We start from the raw sequence: 13,385 nt of genomic DNA on the forward strand, positions 1-13,385 counted from the left end.
ACTACATGATCAGCTCAGAGCCTTTGCCTCTGCTGTTCCTTTGACCACACATCCATATGGCATCTTCCCCCATCCACTTCAGTTCTGCTCAGCTGTCACTCTCGGGGTGAATTCTTTCCTAACCTTGCTCTCTCCAAGCTCATGCTCACACCTCCAGCTCTATCTTCTTCCAGGCTTTCTGTCTGTCTACACTGAACTCACCACCATTTGACACATTTCCCCTATTTCTCTAGAGTGTGTTTCCCCACTGGAAAGTGAGTTCCAGAAGGGCAGACAGTTCAGTCTGTTTCCTGCTCAGGTGTAGTTGTGCTGTGTGGTGACTGTATAAAGGACGCACAGGTAACTGGTAGATCTCCATTCAGAGAGTGAAGGAATGAAAGCGTGAGAGTGTGCCGCCCAGCTCTGCAGGGACATATGGCCTGACTGTCAGGTGCTGCTGGCTGATGCCATAGCTGCTAGGATTTCAACAAGGGCAATATAAAACCCTAGCAGTGCACAGCTCTCCCTGAGCGCTCACCAAAGACACCGGGCTCCCTTCCTTCCAGTGCAGATGGGTCCTCTAATCCCAAATCACTATCCTCACCCTTCCAGCTCTGGCTTTGCAAGTTGGAACCCAGATGGGAAAAGGAAGAGTGTCGCCTGCCCTGTGCCCTGCATTCATCACTCACCTGTCTCATACCGGATCACCAGAGGTATTGATGTGTCTGACTCTGAGTCTATAATCCTCAGCTCCCAGGTGTTGCAACACCAGGACAGAAGACAGACAGCCAGGAGCCACCAGGAGCCACGGAACATCATCTTAGCTCAGTGACACCAACAAGTGCTTGTGTCCTGGGTGGCAATCAGGGTGCTTACAGGGACCCAGGTGACCACGCCCCTGCCAGATGCCACAGCCTGAGCATTCCCTGCAGGAAAACCATTGCTGACACGTGCTTATTCAGAGCTTACCACAGACCAGAATCTGCGCTTCTGCCCTTCAACTGATCTTATGCAATGCTGCCATTGTATACGTAAGGACATGGAGGTGACAGTTTCAGTGTCATCAAGGAATTAAACTGTGCCTCCTCTCTCAGCTGTGTAGACAAGAACTGTCTGTTCTGTGACAACTGTCTCACTTCCTTTGAAATGACTTCACTCTAATATAGTTTGTACCTCCTCCACGTAGAAGTACTAAAATTTGCACTCCAACCCCACGTCCCTTTCATCCAAAGTAAGCCTTGTCATAAGGGCTGCTACACAGGCATCATTTGGAAGCTTCCTTTAAGAAGCTCCTGGTACTTCACTCCAGACTATCTATGACCCTCATCCCCCTGCACACCTACATGACCTAGGTCTCCAATATTCCAGAAACTTCAGGTGACCAAAGGTAATAAATGGTCCCCAGTATGAAGCCCAATTTCAACACCCTCTCCCTCTGCCACCCTCCCCCTTCATTCCCTTCCTCCCTCCCTCTCTGTCTCTATCCTTCTCTTTCTGATTGTGAGTGGCCCTGGCTGGCTTGAAACTGGCCTTGTAGACAGGCTGGTCCCAAACTCACAGAGATCCACCTGCCTCATCCTCCTGAGTGCTTGGAATACTACCACACCTGGCTTCTAAACTAAACTTTAAAACATCTTTTATTTTAGCTCCTTACCTTTACCTCACATTGACCCCATGTTTTGCCCCCACAGCTGGGAACCGTGTCCTTTGCCCATCTACCTCTGACAGGCAGCCCACTGCCCAGCCAGCACCTCTTCCTAGACTCTACCAGCTGGACCACCCACCACCCAGCCCTGTACTGGGTGTCTCTCATTGTCTCTCTCAAGCTTCCTCCACAGAGCTCTGACAGCTGGATGTTCCTCCTCAGTCTCACCACAAGCTTTTCAGTCAGGCAAATGACCCACAGGCCTCTGCTGGGTCTGCCTGTCTACCCAAACCTAAAAGTTCATACTTTTTTCTACTCTGCATTCTCCCTGGGTCTCCCCAGTGAGACTCCACCTAACCGACTTCTCCCCAGCGCATGCTCTGTCTCTGACCTCCACAGACGCCTTAAACTTCCCCAACATTCATTCCTTGTTCTTTCTGGAGCCCAAACCTGCAGGCCATTGACCTCTTACAGCTCATTCACTCTGCTGCTGTCATTCCCATCCCCGGCCCCTCACAGCTGTCAAGTACACAGAACCTCTCAACAGCTGTCTGGAATCAGCTCCACATCCTCTCCGGGGGACCCTCTCTGCCCAGACTGCCCTCTCCTCTGAATCCCTACATTGCATCTCATCCTCCTTCTAAAACTCCTCCTTCAATGCCTTTGGAAAAATCTAGCCTGGACCAGGCATGGTGGTGCATACCTTTAATGTATGTAAGGGATTTGAACTCTTACATTTCTTACTTCAGTCTTCTGAGTACTTCTATTATAGGTGTGAACACAATGCTTGACCAGAATGACATTTTCTTTTTAAATTAATTATAGTATATAATTTTTATGTGTATGGGGCTTTGCTTGCATGTATGTCTGTACATCACATGCATATCTGGTGCCCATGGAGGCCAGAAGATGGTGTCAGACCAGCTTGAACTCAGCTATACAGAGTCATGACCCCTATGAGGGTGCTGAGAGTTAATCATTTATTTATTTAATTCTATGACTTCAGCAGGAGCAGCCAGTGCTCTTAACCATTGAGCCATCTCTCCAGCCTGAAATTAATTTTTTAAGTCATAAATGGTTTATTAAATATTGTATGTGAAAGGTATGTGCCTGTGAGTGTGGGTTCTTGTGTAGGACAGAAGAGGGCGTCAGATCCCCAGGAGCTGGAATTGCAGGCAGTTGTGAGCCAACTGAGGAGAGTGCTGGGGTCTGAACTCAGGTCCTGGAGAAGAACAGTGTGTGCCCTTAACTGCCAAACCACCTCTGAGAAACAGACATTAATATGTATAATATTCATTTATTTATTGTGGGCGTGTGTGGGATGACTCATCCCTAACGGGCTTGAGGGCCAGACGGCTCAAACAAGTAAAAAAGATACTTTCTGAGAGCCAGCCTGGGTCTGCCTAAGGGTCTTAGCAACAGCACTGAGACATGATCTGGAGATGACCTGGACCAATGAGAGGCAGCCATGTCACACCAGCTGATGCATATTCATCAGACCTCCCCCCAGGGTGGAGTGGAGGGTTTATAAGGCTTGCCTCTTCCTGAATAAACTGAGCTTGTTGTTTCCACATTCTCCCAGAGTCTGTGTGGTTTGACTCTGCGCCTACTCGGCCCCAACTCCCAAAGGGAGCAACAGCAAAGGACCCTGCTACAGGCGTATGTGTGTGTGTGTGTGTGTGTGTGTGTGTGTGTGTGTGTGTGTGTTGACAACCATGCTATGCTGTGCACGTCTCTGTCTGTTCTGGGAGATGATGCCTCTGCGTTGTGAAGGGACAGGATGTAGGTGATATTCAGGGTGTGGCGTGATTTTGACAATCAACCTCAGGGAGGAAAGTGTCACCTTCCCCCAGGATTGTCAACAAAACCTGTCTCTGCCCTGGCCAGCTTTGTTTTGAGGGATTCACTATGTAGCCCACGCTGGCCTGAACTTACAAAGATTCTCCTGCCTCTGCCTCAAGTGCTGGGATTAAAGGTGTGTGCTGCATTGCCTGGCTGGTACAGCATTTTGCATGAAACCATTGATGTGTACATTATTATTTTATCCTGCTTTGTAAAGTTATGATTCCTAGCAGGCATGGTGGCACATGGCTGAACTCCCAGCATTTGGAAGGCAGAAGCAGGAAGATTGCCACAAGTTCTAGGCCAGTTTGGTTTACACAGCTCTTTCCAGTCCAGCCAGGACTGTATAATGAGAGTCTATGAATAAAAAATGAAAGCACTGGGGTGGGGGTTGCTGAATAGCTGGCTTAGCAGATAAGAGTACCAGCTGCTCTTCCAACAGACCCAGGTTATCATTGTGAATCAAAACTACATGTAATGACTGTTCCAAGGGATCTGACCCACTCTTCAGGCTTCCATGGGCATCAGGCATTCATATGGTACACAGATGAATGGCGGAACACCATTAACTTTAAGTAAATAAGTAAGAAGTAAATAAATAAAATCCAACAAAGGGCTGGGACAGTTCAGTCAGTAATGTTCTTGCCTTGTAAGTGCCAGGGCCTGGGTTTGCTCCCCAGAACCCAGGTGAAAATTCCAGGCAGGGTGGTGAGTGCTTGTAATTTTAGCACTGGGCAGGTTCCTGGAGATCTCTGGCCACCCAGCCTAGGCTACTTCAAAAGTTCCAGTTCAGTGAGAGACCCTGTCTCAGAAGTAAGTAGATGGCTCCTGAGGAACGACACCTGAGGACATCCTGGACCTCCACATGCATAGACACACAGACACACAGACAAGCAGACAGACAGACAGACAGACAGACAGACAGACACACACACACACACACACACACACACACACACGCTGTGTGGTGGGAGTCTTGCTATGTATCCTTGGTATAAAAATGCAAATCATACAGAATTGTAGAAAGTAAAACATGAGCTGGGTATGGTGGCCCAGGCCTGTAATCCCAGCACTTACAAGGCAGAATTAGGAGAGGCAAGAGTTCCAGGTCATCCACAGCTACACAGAGATTCCTACACCTGTGGATGTGGATCCGATCAGTTCCCACACTTCTGCAGCAAGCCCTTCACTGACTGAGCTCTCTCCCCAGCCCTGAATCTACTTTCCTTTCTTTGTTTTTATTACTTAAAATGATTCATTTATTTAATTCTATGTATACGTGTGTGTGTGTGTGTGTGTGTGTGTGTGTGTGTGTGCATGTATGTATGTACACTATGTGTGTGCTAGGTATCTGGAGAGGCCTGAAGAGAGCATAGGAATCCCTGGAACTGGAGTTACATATGCTGTGGGTTCTGGCAGGCAAGCCTGAGTGTTCTGAGAAACCACTGTGTATGCTTAACTAGTGAACCCTCTCTTAGCCTTATGTTTTTATTACATTTTACTTATTCATTTTGAATTTTGATGCACATGTGTATGGGCATGTACGGTGGATGTATTTTCTGTTCCCACAACCAGGGTTGGTAGCAGCTACCCCTGACCCATTGTGTTGACCTAATGATTTCTTTCTGTTTTTCTTTCTTTTTTGTTTTTCCAGACAGGGTTTTTCTGTGTAGTCCTGCTGTCCTGGAACTTGCTCTGTAGACCATGCTGACATCAACCCCAGAGAACAACTTGCTTCTTTCTGAGAGCTGAGATTAAAGGCATGTACCACCAAGGTCTGGTTGGTTGGTTTGTTTGTTTTTATTTTTCTTGAAACAGATTGTTTGTGTAGCCCGGACATCCTGAGACTTGCAATGTAGACCAGGCTGGCTTTGACTCACAGGGATCTCCTGGCCTCTGCCTTCTGAGTGCTGGGATTAAAGGTGTGTCGTCCTGACTCACCTTCACCACTTCTTCCTATATAAAGCCAGTGTTGCAGATCCCACTGTACCGTGCACACATCCTACTTAACAGACTCTTTTTAACGTTTTTAATGTTTTTCAGGAAAATAATTTTGAGTAGCTAATTGATACCTTGAATCTAGAAGAAGAGAAAACACTGTCCACAGAACACACAGGTACTGAAGAGGGGACACGAGTGACAAGAGTCTCTGGCTGTAAACCAGATTGCAGCTTGGATAAGAAGCCAGGTGCCGGGCGGTGGTGGTGGCGCACGCCTTTAATCCCAGCACTCGGGAGGCAGAGCCAGGCGGATCTCTGTGAGTTCGAGGCCAGCCTGGGCTACCAAGTGAGTTCCAGGAAAGGCGCAAAGCTACACAGAGAAACCTTGTCTTGAAAAACCAAAAAAAAAAAAAAAAAAAAAAAAAGAAGCCAGGTTCCCACATCTCTCTGCTGCACTCAACATATGCCCTCCATGACAGTCTGGATCCCTGACTGGATCTCTAATAAGACACCTTCCTCCTGCTCTCACTAGCTAAAGCTTCCTCCTCTGTAATTTCATCTTTACCCATTGGAATCCTCGCTTTCCTTCAAGATCCAGAACAAACACCACCTGCCATGACTAGCCTTGGATGAAAATCAAGTCTCCCTCCTCAGTCCCAACACGAGGCAGAGTCCTGTCCTCCTTCCACAGCCTCTTCTTCCATGAAGCACAGTGCTGAAGAGCTGCTGCCTCTGTGGACCTCACCTAATTTCTGACAAGGACACACCCAAGATGAAATAAAATCTGCTTAGTGGTTAAGGCAGCTGCAGCCAAGCTCCAAATTCTTTTTTTTTTTTGGTTTTTCGAGACAGGGTTTCTCTGTGTAGCTTTGCACCTTTCCTGGGACTCACTTGGTAGCCCAGGCTGGCCTCGAACTCACAGAGATCCACCTGGCTCTGCCTCCCGAGTGCTGGGATTAAAGGCGTGTGCCACCACCGCCCGGCCAAGCTCCAAATTCTTGAGTTCAATTTCTGGAACTGAATTTTGAGAAGCCAGGAGGGATGAGAAGTTAGGGTGTCTGTTGAAGGATAAGGGAGAGTACTCTTGAATACCAGGAAGATAAGGGAGTCAGTCCCAAAGACTCATCCAGACAGAAGACACCCATCACCTCACAAGTCATGATTGGCCTCAGGTTGGATGTCTGAGTGTAAGGGGTTGGGTGTCTGAGTTTAAGGAATAACCCTCATTTTTTCCTGGGGCCAGTTGGAGAAGAACAAGGGGAGGGGACAGAGGTTCGGGGTAGGGAGGGAAAGAGACAAGAGGAAGTCCAGGTGGATTCACAAGGGAGCAATTAGAGAAACAAGCCCAAGTGTTTGGAGAGCTGCCCATGCCAGGACCTGGCAGTCTGGATAAACAGGTCCTTGGTCCAAAAAAAACTGCAATCCTCCATCCAGAAGGCTGGCAGTGGGAGGGTGAGTGGGAGAAAGTAGGGGAAGTTCAGACACAGGGTGGAACTACCTCAGGGACACCTCAGGATCAAGGGTTAGCCCTGGGTTCCCTGCTGCTGCACATGCTCCCTGGGTTGCTAGAGGGTCTCCTGCTCCAAGTCCTCTTCCAGGATTGAGTACTATGTAAGGAAATAATGTGGAAAAAGAAGTCAGGAGACTGGACTCAAAAGCAGGCAGGTTTATTCCAGAGAACCTGGGAAGAGCTCACACTAAGCAAGCATGCCTCTCTCACAGATTGGGACCCTTTTACCAAGCTAAGAGGAGAAGAGAGGAAGGGGGCTGTGTGCTTAAGCAGCAGACTAGTTCTTCTTTGCAGACAAGGTTAGCTTTTTGCAGTTAGGTTGTGTCTCAAGAGTCTAAAAGGGACACAGAACACAGCTGTGTTCAGGATGCTTTGCACTTGCTGTGGGTTGGGACAAATCACTGGATTTGAGATCTCAGAAAGTTGCTTCATCAGTCTGCAAGAGCAGTTAGAGGTTATTAGCTACTGAGCATCTCTCTAGCTTCCAGACCCCCCAGCCCTTTTTTTTTTTTAAGACAGGGTCTCAGTGTGTAGCTCTAGCTGTGCAGGAACTCACTGAGTGGACCAGGCTGGCCTCAAACCCACGGATAAGCCCACCTCTGCCTCCCAAATTCTGTAATTAAAGCCTGTGTCGCTCCACCCAGCGTCTCCAGCCACTGTGGAACCCGGTTTGATCAGACTCTTCTTCGAGGTCTCCAGAAAATAGAGTGTGTGTGTGTGTGTGTGTGTGTGTGTGTGTGTGTGTGTATAGTTTTTTGAGAGACTGGGTTTCTCGGTGTAGTTTTGATGCCTGTCCTGGATCTCACTCTGTACACCAGGCTGGCCTCGAACTCACAGAGATCTGCCTCTCTCTGCCTCCCCAGTGCTGGGATTAAAGGTGAGTGCCAACAATGCCCAGTGAAAATAGTATATTTCTAAACCTGAGTTGGAGTTACTGTTTTGTTTTGTTGAGTCGTTGTTTTATGTGTTCCAGGCTAGCCTCAAATTCACTGTGTAGCCAAGGCTGATCTTGATCTTCAGATCCTACTCTCTCCATCTCCTGAGGGCTGGGATTAAAGACACATGTCATCACACCAGTTTAAATGCTTCTTCTCTTTAATGACAAGTATTTATGGGTCACAATATGGGACTTTGCTTTAAATTACTCTGACCCCGGGAAGAGTAGTTGGAGATATGGGATAAGATTGAGTGTGAATGTGGGTGCCATGGCCCAGGTGTGGAGGGCAGAGACAACTTTCTGGAGTTAGTGTCTCCTTCCACCAGGGATCTGACAGTAAAAGTCAGCTGGTCAGGCTTGCCTGGCAACCAGTTTTAATCCACTTAGCCATTTTACCAGACCAAAACTAACAAATGTTAAGCAGAGATGTAACTAAGTACTGAGATATTCATTCTATTACTCTCTGCTTTTATAAATATTTAGAATTTTCCCATAATAAAAGTTAAAGTAAACAAGATTAATTATATACTACATATGTAATATATATTAATGTCAGCCGGGTGGTGGTGGCGCACGCCTTTAATCCCAGCACTCGGGAGGCAGAGCCAGGCGGATCTCTGTGAGTTCGAGGCCAGCCTGGGCTACCAAGTGAGTTCCAGGAAAGGCGCAAAGCTACACAGAGAAACCCTGTCTCGAAAAAAAAAAAAATATATATATATATATATATACATATATATATATATACATATATATATATATATAAATGTCTATATGCATTTCTGATTGTGTCCAGCCTCACTTTCTTGAATATTAGACACATATTTTAAATTGCTTGAAAAACAGCCCAATTAGTTAGCCAACCAAACTGCCTGCCTAAATAAACACACGTGCCCTCTGTTCCTCCCCAGAGGGCCCTGTCTCTGTCTTTGAAATGACAATACTATTCAGTCAGTTGCTCAAACTGATCACTTGGAGACATCCTTGACTCCTCTCTGTGGAGATGGTACAGCAGGTAAAGGCAGCTGCTGCCAAGCCTGACAAGCTGAGTTCGGTCCCTGAATACCTATTGGAGAAAGACACAACTGACTCCTTTAAATTGTCCTCTACCTCCACAAACACACCATGGCACAAGTGTGACCACACACAACACATAAGTAATTGTAATGGAAGTTAGTTTTAAGGGCTGGAGAGATGGCTTAATAGTTGAGTGTGCGCTGCTCTTCCAGAGGACCCAAGTTAGGATCCAACACCCACATCAGTCTCTTCACAGATGCCTGTACTCCAGCTTCAGGGGATCTGACTTAGTGTACTAATCAAAGTACTAATTTTTTTTCTTTAAATGAGTGGGTGCTGGGTGCTATGGCACATGCTTATAATCCAGCAATCAGAAGGCTGAGGCAGGAGTGTTGCTAAAACTTGAGGCCAGCCTGGGATACAAAGCAAGATTTATCTAAATAAAAAATAGCCAGGCGGTGGTGGCGCACGCCTTTAATCCCAGCACTCAGGAGGCAGAGCCAGGCGGATCTCTGTGAGTTCGAGGCCAGCCTGGGCTACCAAGTGAGTCCCAGGAAAGGCGCAAAGCTACACAGAGAAACCCTGTCTCGAAAAACCAAAAAAAAAAAAAAATAATAGAAATTAAAGTATCAGTTGGGTGTGGGTTAGAAAAGGCAACAATGGTATAATGAAATAAAAGCAGGGGCTGGAGAGAAGGCTCTGCAGTTGAGAGCTGAGGTTCTTAAGATAGTTAAGTTCCAGAGGTCTTCAGTTCAATTCCCAGCATTTACTTGGCAGCTCACAACTGTCTGTAACTCCACCTCCAGAGAATCAGATATTCTCTTAGAATTGCATGTATGAGAAACACCAATACACATACAATAATAAAAACAAATTTTTAAAAGGTGGAATTGCCTTAATGTTTATCTGCCATAAAATGAGAAATCAAAGGTGATTGTCAGCTCTGAGGGTCAGATTGGAATGTATCAACAGTCACTTCACGGATTGAGCTATTTAATACACCATGGGTCTCCAAACCACAGAGTTACGGATCCTCCTCCCCTAAGGAAGGATACAGACACAAATCTCTCATAGAATATAAATCAAGAGAGGCTGGGGGATGGCTCAGTCAGTGAAGTGCTTGTCATGCAAGTGTGAGCAACTGAGCCTGGATTCCATGTTCCCCGGAAAAAAAGACAAAAATCCAGGCAGAGCAGTAATCTGGTGACATCAGCTCTAGGGAGGGAGAGACAGGAGGATACCAGAGCTCCAGTCAGCCAGTGTAGCTAATAGTGAGCTCCAGGTTAATCAAGAGACCTTTCCTTATGCTCCTTCTCCTCCTCCTCTTCCTCACCATCATGGTGAGCATTATAATCCCAGCATCAGCATCATGTTGCTCATCATGCACACAATAAATAAATAAATGTACTTTAAACACTTTAAACTAGAGGGCTGGAAAGATGGTTCAGTGTTTAAGTGTGTTTGTGCCCTTGCAGAGGACACAAGTTCAGTTCCTAGCAACCACATGAGTAGCTCACAATCACCTGTAATTCCTGCTTGAGGTGATCTGATGCCCTCCTCTGGCTTCTATGGGCATTGCATGCAGATGTGCCATGGAATCTCCCCCCACATACACACATTATTAATAAAAAATAGAATTTTTTGATATTATAATTTTTTTTTTTGGTTTTTCGAGACAGGGTTTCTCTGTGTAGCCTTGCGCCTTTCCTGGAACTCACTTGGTAGACCAGGCTGGCCTCGAACTCACAGAGATCCACCTGGCTCTGCCTCCCGAGTGCTGGGATTAAAGGCGTGCGCCACCACTGCCCGGATATTATAAAATTTTAATGTAGAGAGAAAGTGAAGAAATCACCCAACATTGAACTCTGACCTCCACACTCATGCTCACATTCGTGCACACACACAGAGGAGCATGTTCACCCACTCACACACAACCACACATACACACATATGCACACACAAGCACTCAAGCACAAAAGGAAAATGAATTAAATCCACATGCTTCCACAGGGACATCTTACAGGTAACTTCTTTTCATTTCTATAGGAGGATCAGAATCATTACAGTCAATTTATCGGAATAGAAGAAACATCAATTCTGTGTAAGTGCTGCCATGGAATAAAAGGATACCTACAAGATGTAGACTCCCTTAGAAAATGTAACAGCAATGTAGCCTTGCTGAAACTTAGGATACTTAGCAAGAAGCTCACCCATATTGGAAGTGACATTCAAGACATTGTTCTCCATATCCTGAAACAGGAGCAGTGAGAAATCAAAGGTGGGACTGTTGGTCACTGACATCTTCTCTAAGAGGGGAACTGACTTAAGTCCCAAGGGGGTTTGAAGGAGAATGTCCCCATAGACTCAGATATTTAAACTCGTGGTCCCCAGTTAGTGTGCTGATTGGGGATGATGTGGGGAGGTGCAGACTTGCTGTAGGAAGTCTATCACTGGGGTGGGCTTTAAGGGCTCACAGCCTTGCCTCACTTCCAGGTTGCTCTCCCTGCTTCCCTTTACAACCATAAGTCCATATAAACTCTACATGAGTTTCTTTTCATCACGGTGTTTTTATCACAGCAAGAAAAAAGTGACTTGTACAGGGTGAGACCCTCCTGTCTCCATTAGAGTCATGAGCAGGATGGCACATGCCTGCAATGCCAACACTCAGGGGGCTGGGGCAGGGAGATCAAGTTCCAGGCTAGCCTGGGCTACATAGCTAAATCCTGCATTTACCCTCCCCCCCCAAAAAAAATAAAACAAAACGAGTGGGGTTATGGTCTGTAAGGCTAAGCATTCAAAGAGAACTGTCTATCAAAGTCTTCAGCAAACCTGTCAGGGAACAAGCTGCCATGTTATCTCCTTCACATTCTTCCAAAGCTCCTGAGGTAAGAAGTAAATTCGAGGTGTTTCCACTTCAGCCATCATTTCATCTGTATCAAGGGGGTCATCTGGCCAACAAAAGCAACGATGAAAATTCATGAAGCAAAACATTAAGTTTTTATATTGTGTGTATCGATGTTTTTGTGTACAGTAACAAAAGAGGCTAGAAGAGGAACTCAGGTCCTCTGCAATTAGAGTTACAAATTGTTGTAAGCTGCCATATGGGTCCTCCATTGCTCTTAACTACTGAGCAATCTATCCAGCCCCACCAACAGCGAATTCTAAAATCCAACACTGAATCACAATACATAAAAAGAGACATTAACTTGGTATTTAAACACTGAAGAAAATATTAAAAGTCCTTGATTCTTGTAGTTAAACCACTGTTTCTATTAGAGCATAAACATTGTGTGCACAATCAAAGATCTGAGTTCATAACATGCAGTAGCCTGAAGTCTGAGCAGAGTGTTGAGGCAGCATTTGCTGGCACTCATGGCAGGACAGCATGCACAATGCAAAGTGCATGTGTTTGGTGTTCAGAACCAAGGCTCCAGTGGAGCGGGAGATGCACACACTGCCAGAAAGACTCTATTCACTTCACCTTTGATATTGAACTAATTTTTGATCATTGTAGGTTCAGAACACTCCTGCCACCATCTTCTCAACCGAAATTCAGTTACATAATCCCCCATGGGTTCTCACGCCACAGTATAAGAAGCTGGAAGCTTGTGGATGGGTTCAGGCTCCAGAAAAAAATGAGGATATGTCTGAGTTCAACATTCAGAAGATATAAAGAATTCTTACAGCTTAGCAAGACAAATAGTGAAATTAAGAAATAGTGTGTGGGCTGGGGCTAAAGCTCTAGGTGCCAGTGGTGGCCTAAGGCGCACTCTACATGGGCCTGGCCTGGGCAGCTTCGGGGCAGTGCCAAATGCCTGGGTGTTCCTTGCTTGTTAGATAAATGAGCTAACCTTGGTCTCCTTTTCTGGCAGGCAGAGGTGGAGGAAACATTCAAGAGACTTCAGAGCCAGAACAGAGTGCAGGGAATCATTGTGGTGAACACGTAAGACATTCCCATCAAGAGCACCACGGACAAGCCCACTACTACAAAATATTCCAACCAAATGCACAACTTCATCTTGAAGGCACGAGCACTGTGCATGAAATTGACCCCCAGAATGATCTAACCTTCCTTGAAATCGCTCCAAGAAAAATGAGATTATGGTTGCACTAGATACAGACTATTTCCTGATTGTGATTCAGAATCCAACTGAATAACAGAATAAGCCACTGTCTCGGCTTCCTGTGTCTTTCCTTAACTTAACATCCCCCAGAATAATAGTGTTAATCATGTCAGTGGGCACAGGGTGGTTGCCCAAGAGTCCATATAGACCATGCCCACCCCAACAAGGAGTGTCTCTGGTGATCCAGTCAGTTCTCATTTCCAGGCTTTGGAGGAAGAGCTTATGATAAGCCCACACACAGCTTCCTTCTGACCCACAGTTCACGTTGTCACCCTTGGAAAGCCTGTTTTTTTCTTTAACTAAAAATAACTTCGAAATAAAAAAAAAGAAATCGTGTGTGTGTGTGTGTGTGTGTGTGTGTGTGTGTGTGTGTGTTGAGGCAAATCAAACAAAT

The 13,385-nt window shown here is 46.1% G+C and overlaps 1 pseudogene; it reads left to right on the forward strand.

Annotated features, from left to right (window-relative positions):
* The first annotated feature begins 11,716 nt into the window (after positions 1 to 11,716).
* LOC131904883 (dynein light chain roadblock-type 1-like) lies at positions 11,717 to 13,071 on the forward strand (annotated as a pseudogene).
* Positions 13,072 to 13,385: the final 314 nt, after the last annotated feature.

Source organism: Peromyscus eremicus, chromosome 2, assembly GCF_949786415.1.
Source record: "Peromyscus eremicus chromosome 2, PerEre_H2_v1, whole genome shotgun sequence".
Classification (NCBI taxonomy): domain Eukaryota; kingdom Metazoa; phylum Chordata; class Mammalia; order Rodentia; family Cricetidae; genus Peromyscus; species Peromyscus eremicus.